Source organism: Bubalus kerabau, chromosome 8, assembly GCF_029407905.1.
Source record: "Bubalus kerabau isolate K-KA32 ecotype Philippines breed swamp buffalo chromosome 8, PCC_UOA_SB_1v2, whole genome shotgun sequence".
Lineage (NCBI taxonomy): Eukaryota > Metazoa > Chordata > Mammalia > Artiodactyla > Bovidae > Bubalus > Bubalus kerabau.
In genome coordinates, this window is record NC_073631.1 from 80649988 (window position 1) to 80673579 (window position 23592).

General features: G+C 38.7%; 1 protein-coding gene across 12 annotated transcripts in view; it reads left to right on the forward strand.

The window, feature by feature from the left end:
- The window catches only part of LOC129659398 (cytochrome c oxidase assembly factor 1 homolog), a 98834-nt gene that overhangs the window by 59175 nt on the left and 16067 nt on the right, over positions 1 to 23592 (forward strand). The window lies entirely within an intron of this gene.

Below are 23592 nucleotides of genomic sequence, written 5' to 3' on the forward strand. Positions count from 1 at the left end.
TGACTCCCACCCCCAGCCATTGAAGCATCCCGAGTTGTCGAGTCTTCTTAGTTGTAGCCTCAGACAGTGTACATTACTTTTGTGCTCTGTCCAAACCTCTGATCTACAGACTTCATTTGTGATAAAATTGTTTTTCAAGCCACTACACTTGGTGTAATTGTGTGATGTAGCCGTAGTGAGTGGAATGAAAATCTTGGCAAATTATTTGACTTTTGTGTCCCTTTTGTGTTTCCTATCTTTAAAATGTTCATGATAATAATAGTATTCCTAAACAAAAATGAGTTAATTATGTAAAGCATTTAGTGAAGTACCTGGCACATAGGAAGGGTTCATTAAATGTTAGCTGTTAACTAGGGGAAATCCATTAGACACTAAGTGTGTGGGGGAGCACTCTCATGTAAGAAATAGCTCAGCTTGACTTCATTAATGAAATTTTCATCATGATATGTAAAAAGGGACAAAAAGAAGATTGTCACACTTTTAAGTGATATGGAGAAGACGTCAGTGTTTACATCACCATGTATAAAATCATGGATCATTAAAAATGTATACAGTCCTTTTAAGTCTTGATGCTCATCTTGTTGTGAAGGAATTATAGTTATTTTACTCCTTCTCTATAAGTCAGCACCTGTCAACATGATATTTTAGTTGACTGTATGTTGAAACACAGAGATTACCAGTTTCTTTTTGTTTTTAAAAATGTACTTGTTTAAAATATTGACTTTAGGCTAGCTACGCGTAATATGTTTTCTTCCAGCTTCCCATTAAAATACTCAGGTAGTTCCAGAACAACACCAAAGAGTTAAGTAGCAGTAAACCACTTAGTTTTAGAGGCATTTCCCCTAACTACTTATTACATTGAAGTTGGAGTAGACTGAGAAAGCCCGAGTGGTATATTTATGCTTTGACTTCTAATATTGGAGAATAAAATTAGATGAGGGGAAGAAGTTAGACAAGGGTTTTAATCTATTCCCATTGTTTATTCACACTAATGAGACCATGAATGACTGAAGCCTACTGTTTTCTTCACATTTTGTATTTCATGATGTATTACAAGCCAGTTAACTTGACTAGAGATTTGCTCTATTTCTCCTGACTCTTAGCACCTCCACACCTACCTTTAACACTGTTCTCCGTGCATCTGTTCATAGGCTAAAAATTCCAATATGCAGTGTGGAAGAGAATGAAAGGAAACTGTTAGGATATTCCATTCCAGGGATGCAGTGCAGCTGTAGAAGTGGTGGTAAGAGGAACCCTGCAACAGTTGTGCTCTTAGGATTTCAGATTAGCACTTATTTTTTTCTGTTAAAAGACAAACTACAGCACATTCCTGATGTAATAGTAATAAATTCTCCTCATAATATGAGAAGAGAGAATGATAGAAGATCTAAATCAGTTGAGCATAGTTGCATTGCTTGCTGAACTGAACCATTATGGACTGAACTTAACAACGTGACCAAGTTAAGATGTGAGCAAAATTTCACCATCCAGTGGATAGTGGCAAGAATGGAGAGAATCAAGGATGATCTACATACTCTGCCATTTTAAAAATTGTGTATATTCTTTTTGCAAAGATAATAATCTTTATGGAAATTATGAAAGAAATATATAGCATCAAAGAAGGGAACCATTGCCCAAAGATGATGAGGAAAGACTTAATAATTATGAATATGATTTATGATGATATACAGAAGATATTTGTGGAAATGTAAGATTTTATTCCCAGCAAGGAAGCAAAAATATGACCTCTATAAAATCAAGACAAAAAGGCATAAGAAAAAATAAGATTTTAGGAGGAACTGGAAAGAAGATTAAAAATAAACCAAAAAGCCTGAAAATGCAGTAGCAGGATAAAAATCTGCAATGGCAGTTGTAAATAGCAGAGCTGATGCTACAGAAAACAGAATCAATCCTATAGTGAGTATTTGAGATTGTCCAGAATAAGGAGAAAATGGTGACAGGAAGTGAGATGATGAGGGTAAAGATGATGAATACTGAGGGCAGATAGAGGAAAAATAACTGATGAGTGTGGTATTTCTAAGGGAGAAATCAGAATAAATGTAACAAAAGCAAAAAATAAAAGTAGAAGAAAACTTCTGTGGGCTGACAGGTTTCTGAATTGGTAGGTCCAAAGTGTAGGCCTCATTGTGTTCTAGGTAAAATTAATGAAAATAAATCCCCACCTGTTTGAATTCTGATGGCATTTATAATTTTTAAAGAGAAGAACTCATAGATTCAAAAGTAAATGGTTATAGTGGTCAGTCTTCACTGCAGATTTCTTTTTATTTATCCTGTAGTGGATTCACTGGGCTTCTTTAAACCTATGATTTCATTAGTTCTGGAAAAATCGTACCCATTTTCTCATCAGATGTTACTTTTGCCATTCTCATGTTCTTTAATTTCTTCAGTTTCTTTGAAACTCCAGTTAAATATATATTAGAGTTTCTCATATATTCTTCACATATCTCAACCTCTGTCATGCATTTGTGATCTTGTTGTCTCTTTGTGTTGAATCTTGTATGGTTGCTTCCAGTGTTTTGCTGGTGAACTGGTTCTCCAGGGGAAAATAAAGTCCTGATTTGTAGCATTTGTTGATTTTTGCAGTATAAACATGGAAGTTTCAGACAACCAACATGACTTCACTGATGCAGAGTTAGAAAGACTTGGATGTAATTGACTTTCACAAACTGGTTCAGGCCAGGTCTTGCATACCTCTAGGCTTTTGTCCTATCTTTCCATTTATTAAGTATCTTTTAAGCTGCATCTAATCTGCTTTTGGCTTCCTCAGTGGCTCAGCAGTAAAGAATCCACCTGCAGTGTAGGAGACACAGGAGATGTGGGTTAGATCTCTTGGTCCGGAAGATCCCCTGGCGGAGGAAATGGCAATCCTCTTTGGTCTTCTTGCCTGACGAATCACATGGAAGAGAAGCCTGGCAGGCTACAGTCCAAAGGGTTGTAAAGAGTCGGACATGACTGAGCATACAGCAATCTGCTTTTAAGCCTGTCCATTCAGTTCTTAATTGGGGTTATTCGAGTTTTGATGCCTCAGTTTTTGTTTTTTCAAATCTATGTCACCATTTATGGTTTTCACTTCTCTGCTGGGCTTCCCTGGTGGCTCAGATGGTAAAGAATCCACTGCAACGTGGGAGACCTGGATTCGATCCCTGTGTTGGAAAGATTCCCTGGAGAAGGGAACAGCTACCTGCTACAGTATTTTGGCCTGGAGAATTCCATGGACAGAGGAGCCTGGCAGGCTGCAGTCCATGGGGTTGCAAAGAGTCTGAGTGACTGTCACTGTTACTTTTCAGTTCTCTTCTAAAAGTTCAGAGTTGTCTTTTATTTATCCTATCACAGAAAACAAAATTGTTTTTTGGTCTACATCTGATAATTCTGATTTCTTAAGTTATTTCCTGACCCCCTTTTCCTTTTTGTTGTTTCAGATAATTCTTACTCCTTTTTAGTTTCCTGTGTATTCCATTATCCTTATTTGGGCCTTGGATACTACATTTGAAAAGTTAAGAATATTTTCTGGGCCATAGAGTATATACTTAGGAAATTTACATTTGCTTTTGACAGACACTTTGGGAGTATTGCAATCCAGGATACATTATAACCCAGGTTTACAGTTTGAGAAAAGCAGTTTGATCCAAAGTTGTTATCTGCTTCAGGTTATTCTCACTTAAGGTTGTATCTCTTTGGAATTCCAGCTTCTTATGAGAGAGGCTTAGGCCCTCAGTTTTATTTCTGTATCAGTCACCCTGAGAATCAATAAAAACAAACGTTCTAATTTTTCAAGATCAGCAAGGACCTTTCAGAGGAAATGTGGCTTTAGAATTTGCTTTCCATGCTGAATTTTCATTCCCATTTCACTTAAAGGAAAATTGTGGTAAAATATACATAATGTAAAATATATAAGGTAAAATATATAACATAAAATTTACCATTTTAACTGTTTTTAAATGTATAGTTCAGTGGCATTACGTATAATATATTCCCATTGTTGTACAAACATCAGCACTATCTGTCTCCTGAACTTTTTCATCATCTCGTACTGAACCCGTTATACAATATTCTCCTTATCTCACTCACCTCAGCACCTGGTAACTGCTGTTCTACTTTGTATGAGTTTGATTATTCTAAGTACCTCATATTAGTAGAATCATGTAGTAGTTGTATTTTTGTGTTTGGCTTGTTTCACTTAGCATAATGTCAATAAGGTTCATGTTATAACATGTACCAGAATCTCACTCCTTTTTAAGGCTGAATAATATTCCTCTCTCTGTGTGTATGTTTGTGTGTACTCATACCACATTTTGATTATCAGCTCATCTACCGATTGGAAACTTTGCTTGTTTCTACCTTTTGGCTGTTGTTTATAATGTTGCTATGAACATGGGTGTACTAGTATCTGTTTGAATCCTTGCTCTCATTTCTTTTGGGTATATACCCATGGGTGGAATTGCTGGATCATATAGTAATTCTATTTTTAATTTTTTGAGGAATCAATGTACTATTTTCCACAACAGCTGCACCATTTTACATTTTCATTAGGAGCATGCAAGGGTTCCAGTTTCTCCACATCCTCATCAATACTTGTTTCCTGTTTTGTTTTGTTTTTAATAACTTTTAATGGGTGTGAAGTGGTATCTTATTGTGATTTTAATTTGCATTTCCCCAGTGATTAGTGATGTTGAGCATCTTCTCTTATGCTTATTGGCTAGTTGTGTGTCTTCTTTGGAGAAGTGTCTATTCAAGTCCTTAGCCCGTTACATTTTTTTTGTTTGTTTATGTTTGGCTGTGCGGGGTCTTTGTTGCTGCATGGGCTTTGTCTACTTGTGGTGAGCAGGGATTCTCTCTAGTGCAGTCCACGGGCTTCTCATTGCAGTGGCTTTTCTTATTGCAGAGCATGGTCTCTAGGGTGCATGGGCTTCAGTAGCAACAGACTCAGTTGCTCCATGGCATGTGAAATCTTCCTGGACCAGGTATTGAGCTCTTGTCCCCTGCATTGACAGGCAGACTCCCAACCACTGGACCACTAGGGAAGTCCCTTAGCCCATTTTTTAATTTGCCCAATTTTAATTTAGTATTAGGAGTTGCTTCCAGATATGAATTCTTTATCAGGTATGTAATTTGCAAATATTTTTTCAGTTCTGTGGGTTGCCTTTTTATTCTGTTGATAGTATTCTTTTATCCACAAAAGTTTAAAATTTTGATTTAGTCCAGTTTATCTATTTTTTTTTTCCTTTTGTTGCCTATGTTTTTAGTGTCATATCCAAGAAATCATTGTCAAATTCAGTGTCATGGAACTTTCTCTCTATGTTGTCTATGAAGAGTTTTATACTTTTAGCTCTTACATTTAGGTCTTTGATCCATTTTGAGTTAGTTTTTGTAAGGTAAGTGTCCAGCTTTATTTTTTTTTCTTTGAATGTAAATATTTAGTTTTTCCATCACTATTTTTTGAAATCCCCTCTTACTTTTCTGACTTGATAATTTTTTTACTGTCTTATTATTTTTCAGTGCTTTCAAAAAAATGTTTTTAAATACTTTTACAGGTCATTAAGTTCTTTGTAACAGGAAGATTTATGCGCAAAACCTAGTTCACCATTGTACTGAAAATAGGAAAATTCATTAATGTTTTAAATCAGTTTGAATGAGAGTACAAGTGACAACCTAAATCCTGTAAAACATATGGAGGGGTGTAGATAGCGTCTATCCTTAGCTTTTAATACTATTTGGTTGCAGTTTTTCACTTTTCATGGGAAAAAGGTACAGTTTATCACCATATGTGTTTTTTAAATAACCAAATAATTCTTTAGTCTAAATCTTATTTTTCTAGGTTATAAGTCTTACTTAGGATTGAATTACTAATGAAAGAAACAAAGACATAATTTACTACCAAGAATTTGATAATCATGAAAGTACTCTCATCTCTTTTTAGTGGTTTTAAGTTTTCCCCACAATAGTGAATGAGTAAGGATTAGATCCAAAATTTTAATCTGTCATTTAAATAATCGGGTTTAATTAGGTAGATGGAGGAGCAACCTCTCTGTTTAAGAAATTTCAGCAACAGAGTAAATATTAATTATACCATCTTCAAATGATACACTGCTAATGGTTTTTTTTTTCAATTTATTTTTTATTGAAGGATAATTGCTTTACAGAATTTTGTTGTTTTCTGTCAAACCTCAACATGAATCAGCCATAAGTATACATATGTCCCCTCCCTCTTGAAACTCCCTCCCATCTCCCTCCCCATCCCACCCCTCTAGGTTGATACAGAGCCCCTGTTTGAGTTTCCTGAGCCATACAGCAAATTCTCATTGGCTATCTATTTTAAACATGGTAATGTAAGCTTCCATGTTACTCTTTCCATACTTCTCACCCTCTCCCCATGTTCATAAGTCTATTCTCTGTGTCTGTTTCTCCATTGCTGCCCTGTGAATAAGTTCTTCAGTACCATTCTTCTAGATTCTGTATATATGTGTTAGAATATGATATTTATCTTTCTCTTTCTGACTGACTTCACTCTGTATAATAGGTTCTAGGTTCATCCACCTCATCAGAACTAACTCAAATGCATTGCTTTTTATGGCCAAGTAATATTCCGTTGTGTATATGTACCACAACTTCTTTATCCACTCCTCTGTTGATGGACATCTAGGTTGCTTCCATGTTCTAGCTACTGCAAACAGTGCTGCAGTGAACAATGGGATACATGTGTCTTTTTCAATTTTGTTTTCCTCAGGGTATAATATGCCTAGGAGTGGGATTGCTGGGTCATATGGTGGTTTTATTCCTAGTTTTTTAAGGAATCTCCATGCTGTCTTCCATAGTGGCTGTATCAATTTACCTTCCCACCAACAGTGCAAGAGTGTTCCCTTTACTGCTAATGTTTTATTTCTTTTAGAAATTTCTTATTTGTACATGAATAGGCAAGTATAGGATTCCCAGAAGTGAGAGCTAGAATCAGTCAGTATTCGTAGGTAGTAATTTTCAGAGATCTGTTGAGCAGTGCATTAATGATTTTATTCAGATGTTTATAACATTTGACTTTGTTCAGATTCATTATAGGATTCCTTGATAACATTTTTTTCCTGTGAATCTTCTTGAACTGTGTACCAGTAGCACTTTTCATCCCCAGAGTGTACCCCTTCTGTGTGACATTGCATGTGTGTGTGCTTAGTTGCTCAGTCGTGTCTGACTCTTTGTGACCCCATGGACTGTACCCTGCCAGGCTCCTCTGTCCGTGGGGATTCTCCAGGGAAGAATACAGAAGTGGGTTGTCTTACTCTCCTCCACAGGATCTTCCCAACCCAGGAATCCAACTGGGGTCTCCTGCATTGCAGGCGGATTCTTTTCCAGCTGGACTACCAGGGAATCCCATTATCCTCTTAAATGCAGTAGTTGGTTGTCAGGTATTTAGCAGGTAATTTGTTACATCTAAGAATTGAATTAAAATTTTTAATTACTTTTACAATACGAATTAGGGGGGGTTTACATGTAATCTTATTGTTTCTTGCTTCCTTGAGAGGGGAGAAAGAGATGGTGTTAAAATATAGTGAATGTACTTATTTATTCTATAGCCTGGTAGGGTATTTGCACTTGTAAATGTCATATATTATGTGTGTTGGAGAAGAAAAAAACATGAAGGGCTATTCTGGTATAGAGGGTATCTGTGAAAAAATATCTGTAATATTTGTTGGAAAAAAAATTGACTAATGACCTCTAACTTTTAAAATTGCTTTCAACCAAGACATGTTATCAGTTTGTCACCAGTGTTAACGTACCTGATACTTGTGCCGTGGTTCAGCTATGGAGAGAGCACAGTGTGGGCTGAAGAGCAGAGCGTTAGAGTGGTCACGGGAAGTCTGCCCTTGTAAGTCTTGAAGATAAGCCCTGATACTGGGTTGTGCACATTTACTCCCTCGATGACTAATTCAATAAAGCCTGTTCATTAAGGGAAACTTGTCCTTGACTCAGGTCCATGTGTCACAAATCACACTCTCCAATTTTAGGATTACGTCAGGCTGAAATCATGGACAAAGCACGTTGCTATGTTCATTGTTTCTTTTATAACGCAAGGAGTGGCTTATTATCAAATTGCCCACAGCAATTTGATCATCAGCAATTTTATACATTTAGGGTGATTACTCCAACATTTCCTTAAAGCTATCGAGCTTTATAAAGCCCTTTCACTTTTTGGAACAAGAAAGAAAGAATTTTGGTTATGTATTAAATGCTTACCACTTGCCACACATTGTATTATATTGAATCCAAGACAAGTAGCACAGTTTCTCCTTGCAGGTTAACAGTTTTCTAGGAAAGTACAACACATAAAGCAGAAGAAAGGTTCACTCAGCTGAATTCTAAGAATAGTTTTGGTTTTTATCAAAGACCATCTTAATCACTGAAGATTTATAATCTATAAAACAGAAGTGTCAGAACTATTATTGGATGGAGGAAGAGGAGGACATTTAAAAATTCTGTTTAAGAAGCCATTATTGATCCTCTTGTTTTATTTTAAAAACTCTAATAGTTACTGGGATTACAAAGACCTGAGTATGCCCCCAAGATATGTAAAATGTAGGAGGATAAGAGTTAACTCAAAGCTGTCTTGCCCTTTATAGAGTGCACATTGCTTTTATGGTATAAGCTCCATTATTCTTCTTAAGAGTACTGTTTGGGCTTACAACTGGGGTGATAAAGGTCCACAAAGACCAAATGAAGAATGGAGTGGGTATTTAGCCCTGCTTCTGTGTTTCTGCAATGTCTTTTGAGATACAGAGTGAGGATTAAATAAGCTTTGTAGAGTAGCATGTGGAACTGTGTGGGACCTTTAGAATATATCCTGTGTTGGTGTTTCGTCACATTGCTAGAATAAAACGGCAAAGCAAAACCATTTAGTATTTGGATAATACTGAATGCATGAGATATTTAAATTTATTATTGTGACAGATTAATTGCATAATATGTGTCAGACATTATATTCATTGACTGTTCTATTTGGTTCTGCTGTCACTCTTAGTAATTTAAGCATGCTTAATGCAGAAGATTTGTAAATGATATTAAGCATAAAGATCCAGAAAGACATTATTTATTTACTCTGCCTCTCATTTTCTAGAAGGAGTCATTGTGAGCATTTCGATTTATTTCCTCAAGTTATTCTTTATCCATAAAAATAAGTCCTGTTTTATTGAGACCATGCAGCGTATATATGATTGAATTCTATTATACTTTTACTTAAATACTTTCCCCTCACAATAAAAATAATATTTCTTGGACATTTACTGTGTTTTTGGCATACAGCTAATATATAATTATTTTATATTAAAATTTTTTTTATTTTAAAAATATGTATTACTCAAGACATGGCAAAGAATCTACATTTATAAGTTATGGATTTTTGTGAGCTGATCACCCAGAGTAAGAACAATGTGAGAACGAATACTATTGAAGGAATGGCAAAATATACAACTTTGGCATAAGGATTATTTTGAGCTAAATGCACTTAAAAAAATGGCAGGTGCAAGAAGAATGCTCTGACCACAGCCCCCTCCCCCTGCCCCACCCCACCCCATTCTTCCTAAAGCAAAAGATAAAACTCTCCTCAAGTGAAAGATGCCTTCCATACCATACCAAGAGGAAACATTTTTTATCAGAGGAGCCAGGGGTTGAGACGGAGTATTCTGTACAAACAAACCTTGTAAAAATAACTCCTGTCTCTACTCTTTTCTCACAGTTGCTTCTCTTTGTTCACCTAATATATGAGCACTTAGGTTTTGCCAATTTGAGGAGTCTTCATTTTCTTGTGGACGCTTACATGTACATGAAAAAATAATGTGTTTTCTTCTTTTATAGTGTCATAGTTCTAATATAATGTTTTCTTCTTTTAATCTGTCTGAAGTCAGTTTAATTCTCAGGTCCAACTAGAGGTCTTAAGATAGTTGAGGTCAAGTTTTACAAAACTCCACTACCATTCTACCCTCTAACTTTCCCACCAGAAATATTACTATCTTCAATTTTACAATTTCTTTGCCTTTTTAAAATAAGTTTTAAAAATTACAAATTTGTGAGCTATATATTATATATATTACAAATACATAGTTTGGCTTCCCAGGTGGCACCAGTGGTAAAGAATCTACCTGCCAATGCAGGAGACACAAGAGGTGCGGGTTTGATCCCTGGGTCGGGAAGATCCCTGGAGGAGGAAATAGCAGCCCAGTTCAGTATCTTGCCTGGGAAATCCCATGGACGGAGCAGCCTGGCGGCTGCAGTCCATGAGATTGCAAAGAGTTGGACATGACTGAGTGTACATGCATGCATGCATGTATAATCTAGTTTGGCTTATTTTTGAGGCCTTACAAAAATGTTAAGTATTTTTGCCTTTTTTTTTTTTTGCTACTCTTGTTTCTAATGTTGCCTTTAATGGTAAGTCATTCATTTTTATTATTGTCTAATATGCGTTTCTGCTAATACACCATATGTTTATTTGTCTTTCTGTGAGCATTTGAATTGTTTCCAGTTTTTTGCTATTTTGAGCAGTGCTGCTATTATTGAGTTTTAGCATATGTGCATGCTGAATTTTATATGATATCCAAAGTTGTGATTCAAAGTGGTTGTACCAGTTTACATTCCATCAGCAGTATATGAGTATTCCCATAATCTGAATCCTTGCTAACACTTGACATTTCTTGTTTCTTGATTTTTGCATTTCTAATGGATATACAGTATTAGTCTGTGGTCTTAATTTACATTTTCTGAAAACTAATGAGATTAAACACTTTTTCAACTGTTAACTCTCCTTAAGTCCTCTGTGAGATGTCTGTGTTTCTTGCTCATTTTTTCTTTTGGGTTGTTTGCTTTTTTTTTTTTTTTTTTTAAATTGGTTTGTAAGATTTATTTTCTGGATACTATTTCTTGTGTAGTTAGGGTATAGGAATTATTTTTTCCCAGTTTAAACTTGTGTAAGTTTTGTTTGAATGCCTGTTTTCAGTTCTTTTAGGTATACACCTAGGAGAGTAGTTGCTGGGTTATTTGGTAATTCTATGTTTAACATTTGGAGGAACTTCCAAACTATTTTCCCCAACAACTTTACTTTTTACACTTTCATAAACAGTATATAAAAGTTTCAGTTTTTCTACACCCTTACCAACAGTTGTTATCTTTTTTTTAAAGTATACTTGACATACAACATTCTGTAAATTTAAGGTATACAACATATTGATTGTATTTATTTTTATATTATAATGATTGTCTTTGTAGCACTGTTTAGCACCTTTGTTACATCACATAATTATCATTTCTTTAAGTAGGTAGATAATTAAGATCTAGCCTCTTAGCAAGTTTGATTATGATACAATAGTGTTAACTATATTTACTAGACTATTCATTAGATATCTAGGACTTTTTGCTACTTGTTGTATGTTTGTGCCCTTAAGCAATGTAGTCTGTCCTATTCTGCAATCCTAAATTCCCTGGTTACCACCAATTTCCTCTCTATTGTTTAGAGTTTGGCTTTTTTAGATTCCAGATATCAGTGATGACATATTGTATTTGCCTTTGTCTTTGGTTTATCTCACTTAGCATAATGTCCTCAAGGTCCATCCATGTTGTCACAAATGGTTGGGTTTCCTTTCTCATGGCTAAATATATTCCACTGTATGTTTATGGTATGTACACATACATGCATGCCTACCATATCTTCTTTATCCATTCATCTGTGGACAAGTACTTAGGTTGTTTTCCTGTCTTGGCTATAGTGATAAGGATGCATTAAACATGGGTGTACATATATGTCTTTTTCATTTCTTTGGATATATACCCGGAAATGGAGTTACTGGATATTTTGGTAATTCTATTTTTAACTTTTTTAACACTTTATTATAATGTATCATGGATAAGGTATCTTTTGATTGAATCTTTTAGAGACCTCTGAGCTTCAAGAACTCAGATGTCCAAATTTGGAAAGTTCTCCACCGTTGTATCTGTAAACAAGCTTTCAGCCCTTTCTCTGTCTCTTCTCTGGGGAATCCCATAATACACTGTTTATTTTTTGTCATGATGTCCCATAAGTTCTGTAGGCTTTCTTCATTCCTTTTCTTCATTTTTATTTTCATGCCTCTCACTGGATACTTTCAAATGACCTGTCTTTGAGTTAATTGTTTTTTCTGTTTGATCTAGTCTGCTGTTGAAGCTCTCATTGAATTCTTTAGTTCAGTGATTGTATTGATCAGCTCCAAAATTTGTTTGGTACTTTTTTAGTTTTTCTATCTCTTTGTTATACATCTTATTTTGTTCTTGTATGATTTTCCTGATGGCATTAAATTGTTTATGTGTGATCTCTTGTAGTTCGCTGACCATCTTTATAATAGTTTTCTGAATTCTTTGTTAGGTAATTTATCTATCTCCATTTTGGGGGGAGGTCAGTTACTGGAATTTTACTATTTTTGTGTGTGTGTGTTTGGTTCATTTTTCCTTGTTTCTTTCTGACAGTTGTAGCCTTGAATAGGTATCTCTGTATTCAAAGTGTATGAATCTCTGTATTCATAGACTTTATGGACTGACTTCACTAAGGAAAGACCTTCACCTCCAGGTAGAGGCCCACTGGACTGCACTGTAAACTTAGGTCCAGTGGTGCAAGGTGCCAAATGAACGGCATCTCTAGGCCCCCTGGTATGTGGTATCTTGTCAGTTCAAGCAGTCAGTCTACTGCACTGACAACTGTGTGACCCTTGCTGAGAGCCAGAGGCGGTCCACTGTGGTTGCAAAGGCTCCCGAGGTCCTCAGCAGTGCCTGTAGGTCCAGCAGTTAGGTACCAGGACAGGCAGTGGTGGTGGTGGCCTGGTGTGGCCAGGGTTGGTGTGATGTACATGCTTGAGTGTGAGGGCTGCTACAGGTGCCTGTGTGGGCAGGATTGGCTGCAGATACATGTGCAATGGCAAGGCCAGAGTAGCAGTGTCTGGGGCCAGCTCTAGGAGACCTGGCTGTTAGAGTTTACTTATAAATCTGTAGGACATAGCCACAGGGGCATGCGTAACTTTGGGAGCCAGTATCTGGAATCTGGGCTTCCCTGGTGGCTCAGTGATAAAGAATCCTCCTGCCAATGCAGAAGCTGTGGGTTTGATCCCTGGGTTAGGAAGATCCCTGGAGAAGGAAATGGCAACCCACTCTAGTATTCTTGCCTGGGAAATCCTGTGGACAGTGGAGCCTGGCGGGCTGCAGTTCATGTGGTGGCAGAGAGTTGGACCCGACTTTGTGACTAAACAACATCTGGAATCAAGGTGGTTGAGTATAGGGGTGTGGCTTCTGAGTCAATCTTGGGCACATGTGAGTGCAGGCCAGTGACAGGAGTTGGGCCTGCTCTGGGTGCCTGAGCAGCTGTGGGGACCCAGGCTGTCAGCATACACTTGTGTGGCTTCAGGGCCTTGCCACAGGCATGTACATGGCATTGGAGGCTTGTGACAGAAACTGGGGTCAGTGGCCTGCAGGGGCTAGCTGCCAGCATGTGAAGCTGTGCAGACCCGTGACGGGAGTCAGAGTCTTATGTGGGCCTCACCTGTTGATGTGCATGTGTGTGGCTGCCAGGACTAGCCATGGGGCAGGCTGGTGCCTTGCTCTCATGCAGCAGTGGCAGCCAGAGTTGGCTGCTGGTGAGGATCCTGGGCTCAAGCAGGAGGTTGGGGGAAGGAATAGGGAGGGACATGGGCCCTGTTGACTGTGAATATGAAAAAACCTATGGGTGAGAATCTCAGTGGTGAAGTCTGCAGGGGGTCCACAGTGGCTGTACTGGCTACTGGTTTTGTCAGCTGTGAAAGCTACCGGGGTCCTGCCTGGAGCCATCTGCTGGGGTCCACAGTGAGGTCCTCAGGGATGAAGATGCCAGATCTGCAGTGTCCACAAGGCCTGTTGTTGTCCTCAGAGGTGAAGGCTTCTGGGATCTTCTGCAGATCAGGCCACTGGGAACTGTGTTACTCCTGCCGCATGGCTGAAGCCCTGGCCCTTCCTCCCTTTCTGAGCCCTCTCTATACAGGCCAGCTTTGCTAGTCTCTGGTGGGGTGAAACTGCAGCAGGTCCTATGTGCAGTGCCCTGGAAGGCTGGGAAAGCTGGTTGCTCACCTGCTTCCCTTTTCCTGGTAAGGAGAACTCTCTCCCATGGGGAAGTTCCTTCCCTCTTAGCACTGAATAGTGCAGGCCTGGGGATGGGCTGGTAAAGGCAAATCAATCTTTTTACCTTTTTTGTGCAGTTATTCTCAGGCTTTTTGTTCTACTATGTTGCTGATGGTTCTTAGGTGACTCCATGAACTCCCCAGGAGCTATTTTCTTTTATGGATAGCTGGCTAATTGTTCTTTGTTGGGAGATGGAGGCTGGGGTCTGTTACTCTGCCTTATTGCTGATGTCATCGTATGTTGTGTGTTTTTTTTACCGTGTGTGTGTGTACACACACACACACACACACATGCACTGTTTGGGGAGGAAAAACATTTTATGTGCTGAGAATTATTCAGTGTGCAATATTGAGGATCCAGACTTCTCTTGCTCAATATAGTGTTTCTAAGGTTTATTCTCACTTGTTCATTTTCATTGCTGTTTTATTCTCCATTCTTATTTGGGGCCTATTATAAATAATATGGCTATGAACATTCTTGTATGTGCTTTTTGATGTATGTGTGTATGTTTTTCTGTGTATCTTGGAGTGGGATTTCTGAGTTATTGGGTACGTACCTGTACACTTTAATAGATACTGTCAAATAGTTGTCCATGGTGGTTATACTCTAGCAGCAGTGTATGAGTGTTCTGGTTTCTTTGAGGAGATGTGTGTAAAGCTCTCACATGTTTAGTAAATATGTGGTAGCTATTTTTGTTTTTATGAAGATGACTCCTGGATGCCTTACTTATCTGCAGGAACTGCCTGCGTCGGTTCCATCCACTGCAGTAGGGAATTCAGGTAAGGGAGAGCTGGCATGGAAAGGAGAGGAGGGAAAGGAGCTCACTTGGGGATATGGATAAGTGTTGAAGAGAGATTTAGTTTAAGCCCCCAGGGATGCCTGGCCTAGAGATAGAAATTTAGGAATCTTAGTAGACTCAGACTCAAGTCACTGAATAACATCTTAGGTGAAGATTTTGATGAGAATGAAATTTGGTGAAAGAGGGGAAATGGTGTATGTTAGTTTGTTATGACCACCATGACAAAACACAACAGCCTGGGTGGCTTAAACAATAGAAATTGATTTCCTCACAGTTCTAGAGGTGTAACCAATTTTGGTTTCTTCTGAGGCCTCTCTCCTTTGCTTGTAGATGGCCACCTTCTCCATTTGTCTTCACTCGGTCCTTCCTCCGTTTGCCTACGTGTCCCTGTACAAATTTCATCTTATAAGGACACCAGTCATTATTGGATTAGCGCTTACCCTAAAGACCTCATTTTAACTTAATTACCTCTTTGAAGTGAAAAAGAAAGTGAAAGTCTTTCAGTTGTGTCCAACTCTTGGCGACCCCATGGACTGTACAGTCCATGGAATTCTTCAGGCCAGAATACTGGAGTGGGTAGCCTTTCCCTTCTCCAGGGGATCTTCCCAACTAGCGATCAAACCCAGGTCTCCTGCATTGTAGGTGGATTCTTTACCAGCTGAGCCACAAGGGAAGCCCCAAAGTACTGGAGTGGGTAGCCTATCCCTTTTCCAGCCGATCTTCCTGACCCAGGAATCAAACTGGGGTCTCCTGCACTGCAAGCAGATTCTTTACCAACTGAGCTATCAAGGAAGCCCTAATTACCTCTTTAAAGACCTTATTTTCAAATACAATTACATTCTGAGTATTAAGGCTTCAACATATGAATGTGGTGGGTGGGCCGTGGGAGGGCAAGTTCTGTCCATAACACAGAATAAGGGAGAATATAGGATGGCGAGAGGACGAAAGATGACGCGAGAAACTGAAGGGGCCTGGCCAGAGAGGCAACAGGAAAACAGAGAACTGAGTTTGTGCAAATAAGCGGAGGACTTCAGGGATAATAGAGGAGACCACAGACTCCCAGATTCGAAATCATCTAATCCCCCATAACAAACTATTTTACTTTTCTTTTTATAAAATGGGAGCTTTTAATAGAAATGCTGAAGTAAATGTTTTATAGGGTTTGCCTTACTCATACTTGCAAAATAGTTATGAATCAGTCTATTATTTGAAGTTTTGGATGCTGGAAAATACTCAGTTATCTTGCTGTGTTTTCAAATCTTTGGTAGAATGGTCTTGAAATGTATTTTGTTCAAACAGATGAGACATCACAAGTAGTCAGATTTAGGAATCCTTGTTGTTCAGTTGCTAAGTTGTGTACGACTCTGAGACCCCATGAACTGCAGCATGCCAGGCTTCTCTGTCCTTCACCATCTCCCTGAGTTTGTTCAAACACATGTCCATTGAGTCAGTGATGCCATCCAACCATCTTATCCTCTGTCTCCCCTTCTCCCCTTGCCCTCTATCTTTCCCAGCATCAGGGCTTTTCCAGTGAGTTGGCTCTTCACATCAGGTGGCCAAAGTATTGGAGCTTCAGCTTCAGCATCAGTCCTTCCAATGAATACTCAGGGTTGATTTCCTTTAGGATTAACTGGTTTGATCTCCTTGTTGTCCAAGGAACTCTTAAGAGTCTTCTCCAGCACCACAGATTGAAAGCGTCAAATCTTTGGCAGTCAGCCTTCTTTATGGCCCAACTCTCATATCCATATATGACTACTGAAAAAACCTTAGCTTTGGCTATATGGACCTTTGTTGGCAAAGTGATGTGTCTGGCTTTTAATACACTGTCTAGGTTTTTCATAACTATTCTTCCAAGCAGCAAGCGTCTTAATTTTGTGGCTACAGTCACCATCCACAGTGATTTTGGAGCCCAAGAAAATGAAATCTGACACTTTCTACATTTTCCCCATCTATTTGCCATGAAGTGATAGGACCAGATGCCATGATCTTAGTTTTTTGAATGTTGAGTTTTAAGCCAGCTTTTTCACTCTCCTCTTTGACCTTCATCACAAGGTTCTTTAGTTCCTGTTCACTTTCTATCTTTAAAGTGGTATCATCTGCATATCTGAGGTTGTTGATATTTCTCCCCGCAGTCTTGATTCCAGCTTGTGATTCATCCAGCCCAACATTTCATGTGGTGTACTCTACATATAAGTTAAATAAGCAGGGTGACAATATATATCCTTGATGAACTCCTTTCTCAATTTTTAAGCAGTTCGTTGTTCCATATCTGGTTCTAACTGTTGCTTCTTGTCCTGCATACAGGTTTCTCTGGAGGCAGGAAAGGTGGTTTGTTATTTCCATCTCATTAAAAATATTCCACAGTTTGTTGTGATCCACACCATCAAAGGCTTCAGCATAGTCAATGAAGCAGAAGTAGATGTTTTTTTGGAATTCCCTTGCTTTTTCTGTGATCCAGCATATGTTGGCAATTTCATCTCTGGTTCCTCTGCTTTTTCTAAATCCAGCTTGTACATCTGGAAGTTCTTGGTTCATGTACTGTTGAAGCCTAGGTTGGAGAATTTTGAGCATAATTATGCTGGCATGTGAAATGAGTGTAATTGTACAGTAATTTGAACATTCTTTGGCATTGCCTTTCTTCGGGATTGGAATGGAAACAGACCTTTTCCAGTCCTGTGGGCACCACTGAGTTTTCCAAATTTGCTGGCATAATGAGTGCAGCATCATCTTTTAACAGCATCATCTTTTAAGATTTGAAATAGCTCATCTGGAATTTCATCACCTCCATTAGCTTTGTTCGTAGTAGTGCTTCTTAAGGTGCACTTGACTTCACACTCCAGGATGTCTGGCTCTAGGTGAGTGACCACACCATCATGGTTATCTAGATCATTAAGAGCTTTTTTGTACAGTTCTTCTGTGTATTCTTACCACCTCTTTTTAAAATCCTCTGCTTCTGTTAGGTTGTTGCCATTTTTGTCCTTCATTGTGCCCATCTTTGTTTGAAATGTTCCCTTGGTATCTCCAATTTTCTTGAAGAGATCTCTAGTCTTTCCCATTCTGTTGTTTTCCTCTCTTTCTTTGCATTGGTCACTTAAGAAGGCTTTCTTATCTCTCCTTGCTGTTTTTTGTAACTCTGCATTCATTTGGGTATATCTTTCCCTTTCTCCTTTGCTTTTTGCTTCTCTTTTCTTAGCTATTTGTAAGGCCTCCTCAGACAACCACCTTGCCTTCTTGCATTTCCTTTTTTTGGGTATGGTTTTGGTCATTACCTCCTGTACAGTGTTGCAAACCTCTGTCCATAGTTCTTCAGGCACTCTGTGTACCAGATCTAGTCCCTTGAATCTATTCGTCACCTCCACTGTATAATTTTAAAGTAAGTAAGTGTTCCTCAGTTGTGCCCAACTCTTTGTGACCCCATGGACTGCAGCCCACCAGGCTCCTGTGTCCATGAGATTTTCCAGGCAAGGATACTGGAGTGGGTTGCCATTTCCTTCTCCAGGGGATCTTCCCAACCCATGGATTGAACCTGGGTCTCCTGCACTGCAGGCAGATTCTTTACTGACTGAGCTACAAGGGAAGCCCTTTTATAATCATAAGGGATTTAATTTAGGCCATACGCGAGTGGCCTAGTGGTTTTCCATACTTTCTTCATTTTGAGCCTGAATTTTTCAGTAAGGAGCTAGTGATCTGAGCCACAGTCAGCTCCAGGTCTTTTATTTTATTTTTTTGCTGACTGTACAGAGTTTCTCCATCTTTGGTTGCAAAGAATACAATCAGTCTGATTTTGGTACTGACCATCTGGTAATGTCCACATGTAGAGTTGTCTCTTGTCTTGTTGGAAGAGGGTGTTTGCTATGACCAGTGTGTTCTCTTGGCAAAACTCTGTTAACCTTTGTACTGCTTCATTTTGTACTCCAAGGCCAAACTTGCCTGTTATTCCAGTTATCTCTTGACTTCCTACTTTTGCATTCCAGTCCCCTATGATGAAATGGACATCTTTTTTTGGTGTTAGTTCTAGGAGGTCTTGTAGGTCTTCATAGAATTGTTCAACTTCAGCTTCTTCAGCATTAGAGGTTGGGACATAGCCTTGGATTACTGTGATGTTAATGGTTTGCCTTAGAAACGAACCAAGATCATTCTGTCGTTTTTGAGATTGCATCCAAGTGCTGCATTTCAGACTCTTGTTTTCTGTGAGAGCTTCTGTATTCCTTCTAAGGGATTCTTGCCCACAGTAGTGGATATAATGGTCATCTGAATTAAATTTGCCCATTCCCATCCATTTTTGTTCACGGATTCTTAAAATGTCGATGTTCACATTTTAGGAATCCTAGTTTACTGTGTAAAGCTTTCTCCCAAGACTCTTTTTTATCATTTCTAAATTCTAACTGCATGGTAGTTTTGAATGCTCAAGGTATTTGTGAAGAGGTTTACGTGTAATGATAAATTCTGTGAAGTCAGTCTGCTACATGCCTTGTCCTTCACCCTTGTTATTTTGCTTCCTATCAGACATCTGCTGCCTTCTTTGCATCTCCATTGCTACCAGCTCGTCTTCTACCAGTTGCCATCATCTTCAGTGTGGACTGCTGCAATAGGCTTGTAATTAGACTTTCTCCTTCCTTCTTTCCCCTTCTAGAGAAGTCTAAAAAGTACACCCCCCAAAACAAAACCTGATAGAAATCTTCAGCAGTTTCTCATTATACTTGGAATAAAATTCAAACTCAATACCATACCCTACAAAGCTTTATGTGGTAAAGACCCTGCCCACCCTTGTTTCCACACTAGTCTGCTTCCTGCTGGTTTGAACAAACCAAGGTGGTGGGTGCTTTAGGGCCTTAGCCCTTCCCTTGGTTTTCAGATTACTCCTTCAGTCTCAACTCTGAACTTGGCAGAGAGGCCTTCCCTCACTCCACAGCTGAAGTTGCTCTTTCCCATTTTCATTCTCTAGCATGTCACGTTTATGTTGTACGTATGTAAGTAAGTGAGTAGCATAGTTTTGTAAGGAACTGTCAAACTGTCCTCCAAGGTGGATGTACACTCCCATCAGCAGTGGTTGTTCCACATCCAGCATTTAGTGTTGTCAATGTTTTGGATTTTAGTAGTTCTAATAGATACATAATGATATCTCATTGTTGTTTTAATTTGTAATTTCCTAGTAACATTTGACATTGTCTTTTGAATGCTTATGTCATCTGAATTTCTTTTTGTTGAACTGTTCAAAAATTTTGCCCATTTTTAATTAATTCATTTTCTTAATGAGTTTTATGATTCTTTGTATATTTTAGATAAAAGTCTTTTATCAGATATGTCTTTTGCAAATATTTCCTCCTAGTCTGTGGCTTGTCTTCTCATTCTCTTGACACTATTTTTTCCAAAAGTATTCATCACTAACTAAAATAGTCTTATTGTTTATTGTATATCTCCTCCCACTACAGTGTAAAATCCACAAACAACTGTCTTGCTTTCTACTATATTTCCAGTGCACAATATGGTGCTTGGTATTGGGGATGACAAATATTTGTTGATTGAATGGATAACCACTGTTAACATTTTTAGTTTGTTTTATTCTTAATGAAAATGGTATTAAGCTGATTTATGTTCTTCCATATTCTTATTTAAAACTCAGTTTCAAAATTTTACCATTTTATCTTCAAAATTAAGGATAATAGCCACTTGTAATAGTATGAGATGAATTTCCACAATGGCTCAAATTAATTGGTTTAAAACATCTAATTACTGATCTATACTTGTTTTGCCCTCTCATGAGCTATACAGATTTATTCTCCAAGAAGTTGTCATAGGGTTGGGCAGTGAAAACAGGAGAATGTTTGCATCAGTCCCACAAAGCCTTATGGAAGGAATGCCGCCTGTTAAGACACTGCAAAGTCTCAGTATGTTCAAATATGTATCGATACACACACACATTGAGCTTGCAAGGTTCAAAAAAATTATGCAAATTCCCTGTTCTTGATAGCTTTTTTGTTAATTGGATTTGTTAAAGATGGCAAATGACATGTTGGTCTCCTACTATGGTGGTTTTCGGTTTTTTAAATTTTATCTTTAGTTGTTTTTGGCAGTATATTTTAGTGTTGTTTGCCACTAATTTTTATAACTATTGTATTTTTGTCTACTTTTATCCCAAGTAGTGCTTTTTGCCTTGAACTGACTCTTTGTTTCCACTCTGCTTTGTATTTGTATGAATATGCCAAGTCTTCTGTTTTTAAGCCTTTCATTGCATTTTAGATCATTGCTCTTAAAAATAATGTAAATTTGAAAGAGTTGATTTTTTAAAAATCCTTTTAGAAAAGCTTTTAAAAGATGTTTTGGTTCTCTACTGCTGCATAACAAACCATCTCAAAACTCAGTGGCTTTCAGATCAGATCAGATCAGATCAGTCGCTCAGTCGTGTCCAACTCTTTGCGACCCTATGAATCGCAGCACGCCAGGCCACCCTGTCCATCACCAACTCCTGGAGTTCACTGAGACTCACGTCCATCGAGTCAGTGATGTCATCCAGCCATCTCATCCTCTGTCGTCCCCTTCTCCTCCTGCCCCCAATCCCTCCCAGCATCAGAGTCTTTTCCAATGAGTCAACTCTTTGCACGAGGTGGCCAAAGTACTGGAGTTTCAGCTTTAGCGTCATTCCTTCCAAAGAAATCCCAGGGCTGATCTTCAGAATGGACTGGTTGGATCTCCTTGCAGTCCAAGAGACTCTCAAGAGTTTTCTCCAACACCATACTTCAAAAGCATCAATTTTTCGGTGCTCAGCCTTCTTCACAGTCCAGCTCTCACATCCATACATGACCACTGGAAAAACCATAGCCTTGACTAGACGAACCTTTGTTGGCAAAGTAATGTCTCTGCTTTTGAATATGCTATCTAGGTTGGTCATAATTTTCCTTCCAAGGAGTAAGCGTCTTTTAATTTCATGGCTGCAGTCACCATCTGTAGTGATTTTGGAGCCCAGAAAAATAAAGTCTGACACTGTTTCCACTGGAGCCCCCCAAAATAAAGTCTGACACTGTTTCCACCGTTTCCCCCATCTATTTCCCATGAAGTGATGGGACCAGATGCCATGGTCTTAGTTTTCTGAATGTTGAGCTTTAAGCCAACTTTTTCACTCTCCTCTTTCACTTTCATCAAGAGGCTTTTTAGTTCCTCTTAACTTTCTGCCATAAGGGTGGTGTCATCTGCATATCTGAGGTTATTGATATTTCTCCCGGCAATCTTGATTCCAGCTTGTGTTTCTTCCAGTCCAGCGTTTCTCATGATGTACTCTGCATAGAAGTTAAATAAACAGGGTGACAATATACAGCCTTGACGAACTCCTTTTCCTATTTGGAACCAGTCTGTTGTTCCATGTCCAGTTCTAGCTGTTGCTTCCTGACCTGCATACAAATTTCTCAAGAGGCAGGTCAGGTGGTCTGGTATTCCCATCTCTTTAAGAATTTTCCACAGTTTATTGTGATCCACACAGTCAAAGGCTTTGGCATAGTCAATAAAGCAGAAATAGATGTTTTTCTGGAACTCTCTTGCTTTTTCCATGATCCAGCGGATGTTTGCAATTTGATCTCTGGTTCCTCTGTCTTTTCTAAAACCAGCTTGAACATCAGGAAGTTCACGGTTCACATATTGCCTGGCTTGGAGAATTTTGAGCATGACTTTACTAGAGTGTGAGATGAGTGCAATTGTGCGGTAGTTTGAGCATTCTTTGCCATTGCCTTTCTTTGGGATTGGAATGAAAACTGACCTTTTCCAGTCCTGTGGCCACTGCTGAGTTTTCCAAATTGGCTGGCATATTGAGTGCAGCACTTTCACAGCATCATCTTTCAGGATTTGGAATAGCTCAACTGGAATTCTATCACCTCCACTAGCTTTGTTCGTAGTGATGCTTTCTAAGGCCCACTTGACTTCACATTCCAGGATGTCTGGCTCTAGGTCAGTGATCACACCATCGTGATTATCTGGGTTGTGAAGATCTTTTTTGTACAGTTCTTCTGTGTATTCTTGCCATCTCTTCTTAATATCTTCTGCTTCTGTTAGGTGCATACCATTTCTGTCCTTTATCGAGCCCAGTTTTGCATGAAATGTTCCTTTGGTATCTCTGATTTTCTTGAAGAGATCTCTAATCTTTCCCATTCTTTGGGAAAGACTTTCCTCTATTTCTTTGCATTGATTGCTGAAGAAGGCTTTCTTATCTCTTGTTGCTATTCTTTGGAACTCTGCATTCAGATGTTTATATCTTTCCTTTTCTCCTTTGCTTTTCGCGTCTCTTCTTTTCACAGCTATTTGTAAGGCCTCCCCAGACAGCCATTTTGCTTTTTTGCATTTCTTTTCTATGGGAATGGTCTTGATCCCTGTCTCCTGTACAATGAATGTCACAAACCTCATTCCATAGTTCATCAGGCACTCTATCTATCAGATCTAGGCCCTTAAATATATTTCTCACTTCCACTGTATAATCATAAGGGATTTGATTTAGGTCATACCTGAATGGTCTAGTGGTTTTCCCTACTTTCTTCAATTTAAGTCTGAATTTGGCAATAAGGAGTTCATGGTCTGAGCCACAGTCAGCTCCCGGTCTTGTTTTTGCTGACTGTACAGAGCTTCTCCATCTTTGGCTGCAAGGA